Genomic DNA, 14,232 nt, shown 5'->3' with positions numbered 1-14,232 from the left:
TATTTTTTCTACTATACTGGTGGTATATTAATTTTTCACTATAATATTTATATTTATGATTACAGAATATAGTTTTTATATGCTATTGTATATCGTGGAAAAAAAATCATTTAATAGTATATTAGTTTAAGTTTAGCGAAAAAAACAGAAAAATACAAAAAAGGAAAAAAAAATTACAAAAATACTTTGGGCCGGCCCATTAAACATTTATACAGTCCACATATAAATATTTACAAAAATACCACATGCACTAAGTCTTCAGCTGTACAGAGCGAACCATGAAGGTGAAAATACCGCGATCGTTTCAAAACTGCAAAACAACCAAAATGAAACCAAAACGATAAAAATACAACTATTAATTCTGGCGAAATAAACTGGAAAAGAAGACCTGCAATGATCTAAACAGAAAATGACGAAAAAAAAAATCAGAAAAACTGTGAAGAAACTGAAATTACACATTTGTTTTCTGTTTTATTCGATCAAAATAACTCCCCCTAATATCGAAATCTATATTCATGAAATGTAGATCTGTAACAAACAGATCTGAAGCTCCCACCAAATCCAAAACAATGTATGATGTGAAAATTTAAAAAAAAAAAACCTCATGAATAATACATGTACGTTATATACAGTTGCATTTTGATTGATTACTGGTTTCCAATATAAATATATTTTTTTAGAAACACAATAAGAAGAGTAAATTCGAATTAAGGTACAACCAGTTACGTATAAGTCTGTTTATTTTTTGTTTTGGTTGGCTTATAGTTGCATTATCGTTTTATTATAGTTTATATATTATGCATGAATTTAATTTGACGGGGACCAAAAAATAGTAGTTATAATGAAATAGTTGCATATTAGTTTTATAATGAAATAACATATGCAAGTAGCAAAACTATAATAACTACTAAACAACTGTATACAAACTAAAATACAGGAAAAACTCTTTGAACATCAACATCCATGATAAATCTCATTGTTACCCATTGATGATATAAAAATGGACAAGAAACAACTAGACAAAAAACATATTTAAAAAAAATACATACAGAAGGTGTTTACACTATTAAAAAACTATGAAAAAACTATTACAAAATGAGAAATAATTAAATGAAGAAACTGAAATGAAAAACAATAAAACATACGAAAAAACAAAAACGAGAAAAAAAAAAAAAAAAAAAAACAGAAATTAAGACTAAACAAACGAAAATGAAAAACTCATAAAAAGAACAAATAAATTAAACTAAAAAATAGAAGCCCTAAAAAACTAAACAAAACTAAAAGAAATGTTAAAATGAAAAACCTAAAATAGTAAAATCGATAAACACAAAACACAATAATGTCAAATACGAAAAAAATTTCAAAAAGGGGGGAAACGAAAAAGAAACTGAAAACAAACCTGAGATCGAAGACCAGCTCCATCTTAATCATTTTTTGAGCATCATCTTGATGAATTTTTTCCTGAGCATCATCTTAATCATTACAGTTATGGGATTTGGTAATGGGAGTTGAAAAAAAATTAAAGAACAAAAAGAAGAGGGAAATCGAGTTGGGATCGTGGAGGGGGAAGTGTTTAGCTATGGAGGTTAATATTAAAAAAAAAAAAACTGAAAAGAAATGAAAAATAAAAAGAAAAAAGAAGAGAGAAAAAAAAGAGAGAAATGATATATAGAAAGATTGATGTGGTACATCAATCTCACGTGTCAATCAAGAAAGCATTTATTGTGTGTGCATGTGGTACAAATGTAAAAAATTAAAAGAAAAGGGTATAAATGTTTGGGTAACCGTGTAGTGGTTTTTTGGTAATAAAATTAATATTTTGTATCTTTAATGTAAAAATTTCTTAAGTTTATGGTATATTTATATTGGTCTAAGGTATATTATTTGTATGTGATATGATCGTGAATGATAGAAAGGAAAAAAAAACTTTTAAATATTAACTTAAGTATGAGGTATAGTTATATTTGACTGAGGTATATTGATTTTATGTTCATTGGTATTTTATGAAGGAAAGAACAAGAAAAAAAAAAACTTGTAGAATATTAAATTAAGTTTTTTATATAATTTTTTTTCACTATGCTGGTGGTATATTAATTTTTGACTATGGTATATCTTTCTATGATTATGGTATAAGTTTTTGTGTGCTACTGTATATTCTGGAAAATAATTCATTTAATAGTATATTAGTTTAAGTTTGTGATATATGTATATTGGTTTAAGTTATATTGTTTGTATATCATACGATATATTAATAAAACTAATTATATGCTTAAATAACATATTAGACAGCAACAACAACAACAAAATCTAAAAGAATAAAACATATAATACCTTTTATATAATGAAAAAATAGTTGACAAAAATTCAGTAGAGAAATTTTGATCTATGTTATAAATATTAATAATTATGTGGATGTCCAAATCTTTTATTTATTACCATGAATTGTAATGAACATTCCTCTTTTCCTTAATTTCTATTTTTCTTAGTTTCTTAATATCTCACTCTTGTATCTGTATAAATAGGGGTTCACCCCATTGGAATAAACAACTCAGAAATTCTCATTCACTTTCTCTTTCTCTCTTCATCTTCTTCTTCTTTCTTCTCATCTACTTTATATTATTTTATAACACATTATCAGCACGAGTCTCTGCCCAAACTTCAAGCATGAGTCTCTGCCCAAGTCCCAATGTAAGTATTTTGTTAAAGTTCTTGAATTGTTTCAAAGTCACGATACACTAAATATATATTTATATATATACTTATCTGATTGAAACAATTTCAAGAATACTTTGTTTTCTTTTTTCTTTTTATCTATATATATATTATATATGTATGTATATGTTTTTATATATTTATTATTGATTTCATATATGTATATATTATGTTCTTATTATTTATAAAATTCACATATATATATTATGTTCTTATTATTTATAATATTTACAATATATGTGTGCCTATGATATGATAGAGAAAATCTATATAAATTATACATATATCCAGAAGATTATGTATCATCGATAAAATATTGCATATATCCTGAAGATTATGCATCATCGATAAAATATTGCATATATCCTGAAGATTATGCATCCTCGATAAAATATTGCATATATCCTGAAGATTATGCATCCTCGATAAAATATTGCATATATCCTGAAGATTATGCATCCTCGATAAAATATTGCATATATCCTGAAGATTATGCATCCTCGATAAAATATTGCATATATCCTGATGATTATGCGTCCTCGATAAAATCTTGCATATATCCTGAAGATTATGCAAACGTAATATTCATTATATAGTTGATGGATATATAATGAAAGAGATGAATACATATTTATATATATGTTCTTGTATTCTTTGAGGACAATGAAAAGTAATCTAATATCGATAAAAATTTTGACAAACATTTCCTGAAGTAAATGTTTTATATTTGTCAAAAAAAAATGATTGTATTTATGTGAATACAACTAAAGAATCATTAAAAATGATTATTATTGATGCAATTTTATGGTGGATTTTGAATGCCTAAAAAGAATGTTAAGAAAATTGCATTGAAACATTAAAGTATAAGAATAACAATGAGCATGACTAATGTTATTTAAATACATGAGGCAGTATTTATTGTTCATCATTCCCTGCAGAGAATGATACGAATTGAAGTCAATCACTTTTAAAGATTCCTCGTATTAGTCATGTTATTATACATTGTTATTACTTGCAATGTTGAAAATTATTGAATTTGACATATGTTAAAGATTAAATTTTGCATACATCTTGGAGACTATGCAAAAATTGCATTCATATATTCTTTGAAATATCGTAAAAGAAATTGTTGAATAATTTCTTATATTTTTATGGATGAACAAGTAATAAATTTTTAAGAAATTTATAATAATGTTCTACTTGTTCAACGTCATTCCCCGAAGTGAATGTAATGATTTTAAATAATCAATGACATTATTTACTACTCAAATATTTCCAGAAAAAGTGGAAACAACTAAAAGATGAGATACCACACATAATCAAAGTGCATGAAATTTATATATCATGTGTGGAATTGAATAATAGTGGTCGCGTACCTGTAGTACGGACATACTTATAATCAAGATAAAAGTATACTTGATTATTTAATAGAATGTGAATTGTACAAACTTATTGTACATTTAGAATATTTAAATATCATTACCTAAAGAGAATGAATAGACATGAAATTCTATTTCAAAGAATATAGATTTCACATATATTGGTAATGCCAGAAGCAAATTAATATATACATATTTTATTATTTCTTGAAATCAATAGTTTCAAACTATTGTTAGTACAGGATATGTATATATATAGTTACTATATAATTCAGTTTACATATTCCCAAAAGTGGATATATAATTTACTAATATTTGTTAGTGATCCAATATAATCAAAGTGATAAAGAATCACAAAATGATTATTTGAAAAGCTTCCTGAAGAAGTCTTACATACAATTGCTACTTAGAGTAGTAAAATATATGTGTATGTACCTAGATGTATAACTTTTATCTAGTTATAAAAGTGATAAGAAATAACTTATTATATGTACTGGTTGTACATTTAAATATATAATATATCAAGTCATGATAATTAGACTGATGAATAGTCTATTAATAAATTAGACGACTTGTTAAAAAGATACCAGGAAAAATGAATGATATATTATGGTTATATCTATTTGACCATTACAATAACATGATGAAGTTGTCATGTATCTTTTAAATTATACACATCATTGAATTGATGATAGTGATTCTTGAAGAAATATAAAGTTTGATAAACATAATAGTGACTCCTGAAGAGTGTATATGTTTTGGAGAATAATATAATTATATTATTCGTGTATATAAAAATGAAACTTTTTATGATTACTTATATGTTGTAGTGATTTTACATTACCTTGTGAAAGTTTCATTGAAATACAAATTATAGTGAACCTGAAGTTCATGAATTGAATTATTTTGACATGATCAATCATATGCAATAAATTGTCAAAGAATTTGACTAAATTTTATTGAAGAACCAGAAGATTCTTCTCATTGTTAATTTATAAGGCTCAAAAGAAGAATGTGCATATATTTGCACATAAAAAATATTTAAATTATATTTCCTTAACAATCTTGAGCTATTGTTAGATTTTTATTGCATAGTTTCTTATCGATGTGATAAGATTATATAATCATGCATTTACAAAATGTGTAAATTTATGTATTTCTAATTATACACGTATGACTCATTCTTAGAAATGAATTAAGTTCATAAGGATTGAACTTGAAACTAAAGTTTATTGAACCTAAAGTTCAATGTCATATAGTATATATGAGTTTAAACAAATATTGATTCATTGTGATATATTGAAATCCCTACAGGTGTATTAATATTATTAGATATCACAATTTTTAAAAAATCTCTCGATCAGGGGGAGAGAAGCAGTTGGGATCGATGATAATTTTTGAAAAATGATCCTTGCACAAAGTATATAAGAACAATATAGTTCAAAATGATATATACCAACTGCAAATCAATATTATTCAAAGTTGAGATAGAATGAGTTGAAAACGCCTGAAGCGTAAATGAACAATATAGAAATTATTAATAAATGTTCATTTGATTTGCCCTGAAGTTGTTAAATCTAGAGGTACTCATGGAGATACCTTAATGTTATAAAGTATTAAAATGATAACCGTGATGAAAACGGTACTCGAAAAGACTCCCAAGAGAAGTTAGACATAACACATTTCATCATAATTGAATCCCTGAAGTGATTCGTTATAGGTACCTATAAATGATAAACATATTTGAAAAATATGTAATTTAAGGAGATCTCTATAAGTTATGTCAATATGGGAGGAAATTATCATTTATTGAAATTTTTGTCGACAATAAATATTGAATGTTTGCATATGCAATAAACTAACATGAGATAGCAAGGATCATGGTATTAGATTTGTCGAGAATCATTGACTTACATTTTGATTTTTGGCCAAAATATTATGACGCAATCCAGGCAAATTTACTCACATAAAGTGAAGTAAGACCTGTAGGGTGTGCAAATAAATATTTCTAATGAGAAATTTGCATATATGTATTTGTACATAATGAATTGTTGTACAAAGTTTGCATAGACATGAGATTGATTGAAGTAAGGCTTAAATATTGAGAAAATATAATCATGATTTGATTATAGCCTGGAATATATTTTATGAGGATTTATAAGCGTCACATAAATGTTGCAACAAAAGATTATTTATTTGGAGCTCCTAATATAGTGAGTATTTGAAATAAGTCTTATCTAAAAATTCTAGAAGAATTTAATACATGTCTTAAGTGATATAAATTCTAAGTCGCGCGCACTATATGACAAAGATCTTTGTATGATATAAAGACATGTAAGTAAATTATTGTTTAAAAAATACGTATGGTTGTCTATGCAGTATAAATACGTAAATTATACGTTGTGATAGACTCTCGAAGAGTTTTTGATTAATTGAAGAACAAACTTTTATTTCTTTTGTATATCGAGAAATATTAAATGTATAAAGTTTGTTCATTAGTATTGAAGTCCTGAAGTACTTCATATGTATTAAGAATTATAGATATATGATCATTTGATATGAAAATTAAGATCATACAACAAGATGGAACAAATATATGGTATTGGAGTACCATCATTGTCACAAATGAAATTTATATTATCATTAATGTGTTATGTTCATATCTACTTGAAATGTTAAATTTTAGTATGAACAAGATTGTATATACACATGAATGATACAATTAGTTGGGTAAATATTAATGTTCCACGAACCCCTCATCTATAATTTAGAAGTCCATACATACTCTGGAAGAGTTATAGAAAATATATGATCAAAGATTATATATGGTGATATTTTAAAAGTGATAACAATAATCTTATGAGATATATTATCACCAAAAGAATTATGGATCATATGTGCATGAGGGGGAGACATATTCATGTTGCACTCTTTTTCCCTTAGTTCAGGTTTTGTCCCAATGGGTTTTCCTGGCAAGGTTTTTAACGAGGCAACTTGCAAATAATTATGAATATGAAATATATATTGTACTCTTTTCCCTAGCTCAGATTTTGTCCCACTGGGTTTTTCTGGCAAGGTTTTTAACGAGGCAACTATAAATCATGTTAACATACTTGCATTTTATGAAGCAAGTAGAGAATGTGTGAGAGTGAGATCATTGACATAGCATATTCGGGAAACATATGGATTGCACTCAATAAAGAAGTATCAACCCAAGCAATTCTCTATGGATAATACTGCTTGCATCGTTCAACTAAAAGGAGGTACATTGAAGGAAATAGAGTTAGAACACATTCCACGAAATTCTTCTTTATACGCTTCAAGAAAATGCATATTGGTGTTCAACATATTCAATCAAGTGTCAATCTTACAAACTTATTCACAAAGTTATTACCAACATCAACATTTGAGAAGATGGCAGACAAGATCAAAATTCGTCGATTAGAAGATCTCCACAAATGCCTAAATGAGGGGGAGTTAGTTTACACTATACTCTTTTTTCTTTGATCAAGTTTTCAGCAAGATTTTTAATAAGACAGTTATTATGGACATCCAAGGGGGAGTGTTATAAATATTAATAATTATGTGGATGTCCAAATCTTTTATTTATTACCATGAATTGTAATGAACATTCATCTTTTCCTTAGTTTCCATTTTTCTTAGTTTCTTAATATCTCACTCTTGTATCTGTATAAATAGGGGTTCACCCCATTGGAATAAACAACTCAGAAATTCTCATTCACTTTCTCTTTCTCTCTTCATCTTCTTCTTCTTTCTTCTCATCTACTTTATATTATTTTACAACAATCTATTGTTTTTCATAATTTCTATTAAATGAATAAAACATATAATACCTTTTATATATTGAAGAGTATTTTAGGTATTAAAAAGTAAAAAAAAAAGACATTTGCTTTATTATTTTAAAAAATGGATATTAACTATCTATAAAGTTAAAAATAGGACCATTTACTTGCATTTTTCAAAAAAAAAAAACACCAAATTTATACAATTAAAATTCACAATAATCAATTATAATATTTAGGAAGAAATTAAAAAATGAATCTTTTATAATAATTGAATTGATCAATCTCTACCATTAAACAATACGGTTGGAATAGATAATGAGAATATATATAATGAAAATGGTCCAAACATAACTTATATATATTTATAGGACTAAAAAAAATTAAGTAGATGATTGTTAAATTATTTTAACTTTACAATTAGGACAAAATTTACTAATTTGTAGCCACTTAACAATACATTCTTCATGATACGTGTGATTGCATAGTAACTTAATAGCTTCCAAACCAATCGAAACATCTTCCAAACAAATCGAACAAAAAATTAGATTATCTTTTACCTCCATTTTTTTTAATTTTTTAATTGACTCTTCACTCGCCGCCACAAAACAAATAGGAACATCATTATCATAGTCATCATTATAATCCGAATTAAGTTGATGTAGTTCATCAACATAAACTTCAATATAAACATTAACACCGATTTCTTCATTTGAATTATAATAATCTATGTTGTTCTTTCTACTGCAATCAATGACTTCATCAACAAAAAAAAAAAAAAAGAGATGAGGAAGTAAGACCGCAACAAGCATGTCTTGAATGGTAACAAGCATGTCTTGAATGGTAACTTGGGCTTGAGTATTGTTGTTGTTCATCAATGTATCATATGAAATTCGCCCAACACATTGTATAAAAACATATGGGTTTTCTATATCATCATCGAGTACATAAGATTTTTCATCATCTATAGTAAGAGTGAACTTGACATTTAATTTAATGGTAAAGAAACAAGAATTATGTGATTCTTGTCTTATTGGATTTGATTCAAAATGATATGGTATTATTTGGTAAATGGTATTACCAACAATGGTTTCTTCTGGATAACTTATAATTAGGGTTAATTAATCAAATATGTTCAGCTATAGTTTAGGAAATGAACTGAAGAATAATGAATATGAATTCGATGTTCACAATATAGTATTTATATAGAGATATAAAAGGTTAGTTTAAATTGACTTATGTGAATTCTATTAGGATTAGGTAACTTATTATATTAAAATATATATTAAGAAACGTGACTGTTTGATATTCACAAAAGAAAAATATTTTAAAAAATAAGATATAAATTATGGATATTTGTAAAAAAAAAAAAAAAAAAAAAAAAGAACATCAATTAAAAAGGGCCCAACCGGGTTCGAACCGGTGACCTATAGGAACATCATTATCATAGTCATCATTATAATCCGAATTAAGTTGAGGTAGTTCATCAACATAAACTTCAAAATAAACATTAACACCGATTTCTTCATTTGAATTATAATAATCTATGTTGTTCATGATCTTTCTACTGCAATCAATGACTTCATCAGCAAAAAAAAAAAAAAGAGATGAGGAAGTAAGACCGCAACAAGCATGTCTTGAATGGTAACAAGCATGTCTTGAATGGTAACTTGGGCTTGAGTATTGTTGTTGTTCATCAATGTATCATATGAAATTCGCCCAACACATTGTATAAAAACATATGAGTTTTCTATATCATCATCGAGTACATAAGATTTTTCATCATCTATAGTAAGAGTGAACTTGACATTTAATTTAATGGTAAAGAAACAAGAATTATGTGATTCTTGTCTTATTGGATTTGATTCAAAATGATATGGTATTATTTGGTAAATGGTATTACCAACAATGGTTTCTTCTAGATAACTCATAATTAGGGTTAATTAATCAAATGTGTTCAGCTATAGTTTAGGAAATGAACTGAAGAATAATAAATATGAATTTGATGTTCACAGTAGTATTTATATAGAGATATAAAAGGTTAGTTTAAATTGACTTATTTGAATTCTATTAGGATTAGGTAACTTATTATATTAAAATATATATTAAGAAACGTGACTGTTTGATATTCACAAAAGAAAAATATTTTAAAAAATAAGATATAAATTATGGATATTTGTATAAAAAAAAAAAAAAAAAAAAAAAAAAAAAAAAAAAAGAACATCAATTAAAAAGGGCCCAACCGGGTTCGAACCGGTGACCTATAGGAACATCATTATCATAGTCATCATTATAATCCGAATTAAGTTGAGGTAGTTCATCAACATAAACTTCAATATAAACATTAACACCGATTTCTTCATTTGAATTATAATAATTTATGTTGTTCATCATCTTTCTACTGCAATCAATGATTTCATCAGCAAGAAAAGAGAGATGAGGAAGTAAGACCGCAACAAGCATATCTTGAATGGTAACAAGCATGTCTTGAATGGTAACTTGGGCTTGAGTATTGTTGTTGTTCATCAATGTATCATATGAAATTCGCCCAACACATTGTATAAAAACATATGGGTTTTCTATATCATCATCGAGTACATAAGATTTTTCATCATCTATAGTAAGAGTGAACTTGACATTTAATTTAATGGTAAAGAAACAAGAATTATGTGATTCTTGTCTTATTGGATTTGATTCAAAATGATATGGTATTATTTGGTAAATGGTATTACCAACAATGGTTTCTTCTGGATAACTTATAATTAGGGTTAATTAATCAAATGTGTTCAACTATAGTTTAGGAAATGAACTGAAGAATAATGAATATGAATTCGATGTTCACAATATAGTATTTATATAGAGATATAAAAGGTTAGTTTAAATTGACTTATGTGAATTCTATTAGGATTAAGTAACTTATTATATTAAAATATATATTAAGAAACGTGACTGTTTGATATTCACAAAAGAAAAATATTTTAAAAAATAAGATATAAATTATGGATATTTGTATAAAAAAAAAAAAAAAAAAGAACATCAATTAAAAAGGGCCCAACCGGGTTCGAACCGGTGACCTCTTGATCTGCAGTCAAATGCTCTACCACTGAGCTATGGACCCAATTCTGCTAGTAGACTCGTATATTTTATAATAATACTATAACAAGAAATCTAACAAATATTTCCAAATAAAAGTAAACTAACTGTATCGATATTTTTTTTCTTAATCAAAAAAAAAAAAAAAGCTAACTGTATGGAAATGATAGGAATAATTTAAAAAAAAAAAAAAAAATACAAAAAGAACAAAAAAATTACTAAAATAGAGTTGTACGAATATCTTAAGCATTTTTAAATACTTTAACCGTTTTTAAAATTTTATTTACATAAAATAAAGTTTTTTAATGTATTTTTATATTATACTCTTATTATTTTGTCGTTGATTTTTTGTTATTTGTATATTATTTTTTATGTTTTTTTGATTGTTTTCCTATTACTTTCATTTTATTTTTCTTATGTCTTTATAGAATACCATAAAAATGTAAAAAATAAACTTAAATTTTTTACCAAAAATAACAATTTATATAATTTTCTATAAACGAAAAACTCAATATCTCTTCTTGCATAACTAATTCGTTGAATTGAAACTTTAAACTTGATGCGCAGCCTAAAAATTAGAGCATTATTATTGGATATCGTTCAACACTTTCTATAAGTGGAGTTTTACGATTGGTTAGTGATATTTTTTAAAAGCTATTTTTTAAAGTTATATAGGATCTGATACTTAATTACACCAATAGCAGTATGACATTAAAGAGAGTACTAGACACCAGTAGTATTTTTTAGCAATTTTTAGGTAAAATTGCTATTGAAACATTCTAGGGCTACATTACTTTTACTTTTTTTCCCTCTTTCATTATTATTATTATTATTATTATTATTATTATTATTATTATTATTATTATTATTATTCGGTGATGAGTTACTTCAATTTAATATATCCTTAAAACTATATATACGTGATTAAATGGATGATATAAGTGTACGTACGTAGCTTTTCACTTTTGATGTGTTTTAACACTTTACATAATCACAAAACACTCAATAGTACTACACACTAATTTGGGATAATCTGTAATTGTAATTGGTGTTGTTGTAACTCAGTTTTCAATTAAATCCCTTTAGTTTATTAATGCCATGGCAATTTATTATTTTCAATCTAATGGTTTTTCATTTTAAATGGATTTGGTTAGTATTATGTTATATGAAAATAATGTAAGAGCTTATTGCTAATTTGTAAATAGTGTAAGGGAAATTTGAATTTCCATGCTTAATAAACCTATAAATTGGTCCCCTAAACTAATATTATGCATAATTAGTTATATATGACACTTTTTGTATTTTCCCCATAATACCCTCCCCACTTACATCTACTCACTCGAACCCTTTTTCTCATCAATTCAACAAACAAGAATTCCCCACCCGAAAGCTTCCACAACCACCAAATTTTTTTTTTCTTCTCTTCACTCATCACTAAAAGCTACAACCTTCCACACTACAAGCCACCACACTAATCCACCACATTAGAAGCTAGAACACATACAAGCTCCATCAATGGGTAAGCAATTAATTTTTTTTTTTTTTTTAAATCTTGTTTGTTGTTGTCATATTTAATTAAGAATGTTGTGTTAGATGATTGATCTGTGGATTGTTGCTGTTATTTTGCTATTTTTTCTGTTATAATTTTTGCTGCATGTGACAACTGGAATTTTGCTATTTTTCTGCATTTTTTTTCGTTGGGCCCGATGGGGTCCAATGCTGGCCCGATGTGGGAAAAAATTTTGTTGGCAGGGGCGAAGACCCGATGGTCCGATGGTCCATCACTGGGTCCGATGGTCGGACCCCCATCGGGTCCGATGGTTTTTTTTTATTTTTTTTTTATGTTTCGGAACACGGGTCCGATGGTCCCCATATGGGTCCGACCGACCATCGGACCCAATTTTTTTTGAATTTTTTTATTTTTTTTAAAATTTTTTTAATATAAGGTCCGATCGGTGGGGTCCGATGGTCGGACCAATTGGACCCTACGGGATTTTTTTTTAATTTATTATTATTTTTTATTTATTATTATTAATTTATTTTATATTGATTTATTATTTGTGTTATTAATTATTTTTTTATTAATAATTATTAGTTATTAATTATTATTTTAGTTAATGTTTTAAGAATTAATTTTTTTTAGTTATTTTATTAACTATTAATTATGAATTATTATTAATTATTGTTTTATTAATTATTGTTATATTTTTTATGGTTTGAGTAATAATTATTAATTATATTTTATTATCAATTAATAATTATTTTTTTATTATTAATTATTTTTTTATTATAAATTATTAATTATTGTTTTATTATGAATTATGAATTATTATTTTATTATCAATTAATTATTATTGTTTTGTTATTAATGATTAATTAAGATTTTTTTTCGGTGAGATTTTTGTTGTAAATTATAACTGTGTTTTTTTAAATGTATGTGACAGGTTCAACTGTTAATGCGTGTGTTATGTATAATGGTGTTTGGGAGTTTGATGGTAGAGATTGGGTTTATAAACGGGGCGACAATTTGACATTTGACATTGATCAGAACCTAAGCTACTCAGGTTTGGTTGATGTTTTGTACGAAGAACTGGATGTCGACAAAGTGGAGTATGACTTGAAATTGGAAGTACATTACAAGTATAAGAAAGGCTTTGAGTATCGCCCTGAAGTTATTGGAAATGATAAGCGTGCAAGGTACTTTTTATCTACACTTGCGAAGAAGCCAGATGAATTTACTCTTTTGTTTGTGACTTTGTTAAAGAAGAATGTTTGCGTCGATCCTAGTCCCACACGAAGTTCTGTTAAGGATAATCGTAGCGAGGTTGGGAGTTTTGTTCCAGAAACAAATCCAGAGGTGTTGGTTGCAGATGTATTACCTGAATTAAACAATATGATGCCGAGTGCTGATATTGTAGCACAAATGCCGTTCATCGATGGTTTTTTTAATGGTCCAGACCCTGAATGTTATGTTGAGGGCAATGTGTTGGGTTTTATGCCCTAAATAAAACTCTTTACAATCTGATTAGTTATCAATATAAGAAATTTGAAGTGATTGATGTTTGCATGAATTTTACATGCTAATGGTTTAATATGTTTAATATGTTTATTACATTCATACACACAAAATCAGTTAAATCCAGATCATATGTTTATTCACAATTACAGTATCGTCAACACAGTGGAATGTGATTGTGATCATATGAATCAAAAGTTTTGGTCCCTGTTTCATCAGTGTTATTGGA

At 26.6% G+C, this 14,232-nt stretch overlaps 1 non-coding gene across 1 annotated transcript; it reads right to left on the bottom strand.

Moving 5' to 3' along the window:
• Positions 1 to 10,940: 10,940 nt before the first annotated feature.
• Positions 10,941 to 11,012, bottom strand: TRNAC-GCA (transfer RNA cysteine (anticodon GCA)). Its single transcript has one exon. It is a non-coding gene; the product is annotated as a tRNA-Cys (tRNA).
• Between the last annotated feature and the right edge of the window lie 3,220 nt (positions 11,013 to 14,232).

This window comes from Cannabis sativa, chromosome 2 (assembly GCF_029168945.1).
Source record: "Cannabis sativa cultivar Pink pepper isolate KNU-18-1 chromosome 2, ASM2916894v1, whole genome shotgun sequence".
NCBI lineage: Eukaryota > Viridiplantae > Streptophyta > Magnoliopsida > Rosales > Cannabaceae > Cannabis > Cannabis sativa.
Note: the sequence above shows the minus strand (reverse complement) of the source record. Positions and strands in the feature narration are given on the sequence as shown.